At 37.8% G+C, this 4,225-nt stretch overlaps 1 long non-coding RNA gene across 1 annotated transcript; it reads left to right on the forward strand.

The window, feature by feature from the left end:
- The first annotated feature begins 1,919 nt into the window (after positions 1 to 1,919).
- On the forward strand, positions 1,920 to 2,767 carry LOC106517578 (uncharacterized). The gene is made up of 2 exons (XR_001310224.1): positions 1,920 to 2,286; positions 2,378 to 2,767. It is a non-coding gene; the product is annotated as an uncharacterized LOC106517578 (long non-coding RNA).
- The last annotated feature ends 1,458 nt before the right edge of the window (positions 2,768 to 4,225 follow it).

Raw genomic sequence — 4,225 nt, forward strand, 5'->3', positions numbered from 1 at the left:
TCCTGGGTGATGAAACTCAAAATGTCTCTGAATTATCTGGTGAATTAATTATGAATTAATTATCTGATGAACGTGACATGCTCTTGCTCTCTGTAAATAAAGCAAAGCCACTTCCTGTTCCAACATTAAACAGAGCCCGACAGAGGAGGGAGGGGCGGGGAGGCTCTTGCCGTGCAGCGCTTCAAGAGCTGACCTGCGTCTGACCTCAAAGTGCACAAGCGTCCAACTTGAAGCGTTGGATGCGATTTTGAAGCTGAAATCGCATTCGGTGTGAACGTAGCATTAGTGTTTATAGGAGGACGTGTTAAAATGTTGTTTTTATGCACAAAATACCACATAGAGCTTAGTTATTGTTTTTTATCAGTACTCAGCCAAAGTTAATTCAAACTGTCTCGTAGAGGGCAACCATAATGCTCATGTGGCCCTCTGAATGAGTTTGACAACCATGATTCACATTTGGAATCAACCCAATTTAAGATSTCTGCCACAGTAAACAGACCCTAACAAGCACAGAAATGTTCATAAATCAGTCAGTTTTACAGATTCTGAGCTAAACTGCAGCACGTCAGCAGCAGACATTCAGTCAAATTCTTTGATCATTAGCAAGAGCAACATCTTTATTTAGAACTATCTATGCATGCAAGCCAGTGGGCAATGTCTTTAAGGAGTACTCGTTGAACATGAGTATTTAGCCTAAAGGAATATTTTCTATCACTCTGCACAACTTGTTCCAGCTCGCTCAGCAAGTCCGCCCACACAATACAAGGTGAGATACATGTGTCTGCCTTTGAAATGTGCACCGCAGAAGACACACATTCATGCCCACAATGCTGATTTAAAAATACAGTTTCTGCTTCTTCATGGAGGCCTCTTAGTAAAATATCTTATTTTTCCCCCCGCACCCATCTGCCCTTGAGCTACTCGCGATCCCTCCCTGCCACCTCCTCTGCCTCCTCCACTGCTCAGCTTGTTTCTTTTTCTCAGTTCCCGTGTCTCCCTGTTTGTTCTCAGCAATGCAGCAACAAGCCGGTTCTCCCATGATGACACGTGTTAGCCTAATGTGCAGTCTGTGCATTTTAATGTGCGTGTATATTTGAGGGTATAACAGGGTGTCCGAACAAGCTAAACAGGCGCTTGGCTCTGATGGACACATTGTGTTCCTCTCACCTCTCAGTGTCTTAACATGTGCACATTTACATGCTGCTTAAAAATCACACAAACAGTTTAACCCTTCCAAGATCTACAGTACACAGGTGTGTGTATGGAGGGATGGGGGTGGTGGGTTTTATATTGAGACAGGTTCCTTTCCATTACAGTAATTATAGGGCTCTTGAGATGGGGGACACTGCTTAGCCTCCCAATCGCTGCAGCCCTCGTGCAGACCTGTTGCTAAGAGACCCAAGAGAAAGCCTGAAGGAAATGCTAGGAAAATAATTTCCCTGCATCATAGAAGATATTTTTAAATTTGCCAAATGCAGGTCAGCTGTGAGGATGAAAGAGAGCTGCTAGCAGTAAAAGCTGTTCAAAAAAAAACTCAGATAAGGTAATAAATCTTACATATGGTCATTTATTGAAAGCATTTATTTTAAAAACTAAAAACAAATCAAAGATCTAGCATTCCTTAAACTAAGATTACTTTATGATGAGAAGGCACAACGCTGTAGCTGTTTTGGTCCAACTTTGCTGTGAGATGCAATCGAATGTCATATTGCAAGATTTGTTTTCCTCTCCAAGCATGACTGTCAGCTGCTACAACATCAAACTTTAGCTCAAAGTTATATAAATTTGACTGAGTTAGAGTCATTTTTGTGTCTGCTGAGTTTGATTAGCTGTGGCAGCCTTAGATTGGGTTGACTCCAAAGGTTAATTAGTTGTAGATGAATGTCCATTCATTACTTTCTGGGAGTTTCATTAAAATCCATTATGTGGTTCATCAGATATTTCATCTGATTTAAAAAAAAGATATTTCATCTAACAGACAAATAAAGTTGATGCCAACAGTTAATGCAAAAGCTTCAAAGACGTTGTGCTCTGACATTTTTATGTTTTTTTATCAGTTGTCTGTAGAAGACATCATGGATTGAGTTGTTGATGTCTAATTTATTTTCTAAAACTTTAATGAAAATCTGTCCATATTTTACTAACAGACAATGTTGGCCCCAATGGCTTTTTTGCATGTGATGTCACGCTTGGTGCATTGTGGGTATTGAGAGAAGGATAACACCAGACTTGCTGCTAGCTGCTAGCTGCCTAGCTCTGACAGGATGGTTTTCATCTTATTCCAACGTAAGGAGTGCATTTTATTAAAAAAAAAACATTGGTGTTACGTAAAAGGTTGTTTGAGTAAAAAGGGTCACTCTGTCATAAAATGTTTCAGGTTCCCTGTCTGTAGAAAAACCTGTGGACTGCAAATGGACGCTATGAGCTGGAGACGCAGGTTAGCCTGGTCTGCAGCTACAATATCCCATTCAATCACATATCTGCAAACATGCAAGTTTGTTCCATGCATTTTCAATAAAGTAAGTGGATTATTTATTATATGGTTTGTTTGTTTATCTGGTCTGTGATACAACAGTTAGCATTATTTAATTTATGTTGTTCTGTGTGCCTTATTGTTGTTTATGCTGTTGGTAATATATAAAATGAATGAGCTGAATGGTGTAGCATTTTTCCTGCATATACATGTCATCACTTATTCATGACTCGCCATAGTTGTAAATGCATTTAATCTGTAAATAAATGGCTCGTGGAGAATGTGCCAACATAAGCTAATCTCATTTTTGTGTCTTGATGAGAGATATTATTGGTTCTGATAAGACAAGAACTCATAAAATCATTTTGGGTACAATTTATTGTGAGACTGATTACAAAAAAGTTACAGTTTTTCATCTCTTTCCTGGGTCAATCCTTGATCGAATTAAAGAACGTGGTGCCTCGAGGAAAAATATATTTAAATATAATACATTCAAATACATTCACAAATTATCCATTTTTAGAATATACCCAAAACTCCCGCAATGGTTAAAATCAGAACTATTGTGGTTTGACATGTTCACCTGTTACCCTCCAACATGACAGTCAGGTGCGTAGTGTTCATTTACAAAAGGTTAAAAAGAAATCTTACATGATCTATTAGCTCTACAACTTCAATTTGAGCATCACTCAAATATTATCACACCAAATAGTAACTCATTATCTGTGAAACTGAATGACTTATTAATATTTGAAGGGTATCAGGGCTGGCCTGTGGTATAGGCAGTGTAGGCAAACACTAAATGCACCGTCTGTCTAGGGGGCGCCACAAATGGGGGTGAAAAAATATATTTTATAACTTTTTATCAGAGTATAGTTGTTTTAGTCTGTGGAATAATCACTACTAACTCAAGTATATGAAGGTAACTTGTCCTCTGGGTTTCTCAGCTGTTATGATAGTAAACTGTATTTGTGCAATGTTCAATTCTTTCGGATTCTTAGTCTAAATACAGTGTAATTTTTTATTTTATTTTATATGAGTTACTAGTACAAATAATTTTCATGTGCATATGCTATTTATATTGTGTTTCAATACTTTTCATTTGTTTATAATTTGTGTTTTGCACAATTTTTGCCAAGGGCACCAAAGTGGCTAGGGCCAGCCCTGAAATGGATTGACACGAGTCATATATTTATGCCCATTGATTACTTTCTGAGATCTTAAGTAATGCCTGCTCAGTGGCTCATGAGATTTTTTTTTTTTTGCTAACAGAAAGACAAACACATGCAGAAAAGGGGTAAATAATGACCAGTCTTTTTTTCTCCAGGTGCTAATAAATGCAGACGAAGCAAAGAAAGTGCTGTAATGCATGTTGTGCTTTCTTCCCCTTAAAGAGTGGCATTAGTGTTATTGTTTAGGCTACTTTAATCCCAGTAATGATGAAGCTGCGTGTTAATAATTAGGGAGAAGACCACATGGGTTAATTACCAAACATAATGAGGTGAGATGCTTCATCCTCACACATCTTATCGGCTTCTGTAACATTCTCATTTGTTTTCTTTTTCTCTCTCTCTGTCTTTCTTTTCCACCTTCATACATTTCAAGACCTAATTGGATTATTTGTCTCAGTGTAAACGTCCTGATGGGAACCACTGCTGAGGAAATGAAGGACTTATACCAGAAGGGAATATAAGAGATTAAAAAATTAAATTACTACTACTACTACTACTACTACTACTACTAATAATAATA

This window comes from Austrofundulus limnaeus, unplaced genomic scaffold, assembly GCF_001266775.1.
Source record: "Austrofundulus limnaeus strain Quisiro unplaced genomic scaffold, Austrofundulus_limnaeus-1.0 Scaffold1, whole genome shotgun sequence".
Taxonomy (NCBI): Eukaryota; Metazoa; Chordata; class Actinopteri; order Cyprinodontiformes; family Rivulidae; genus Austrofundulus; species Austrofundulus limnaeus.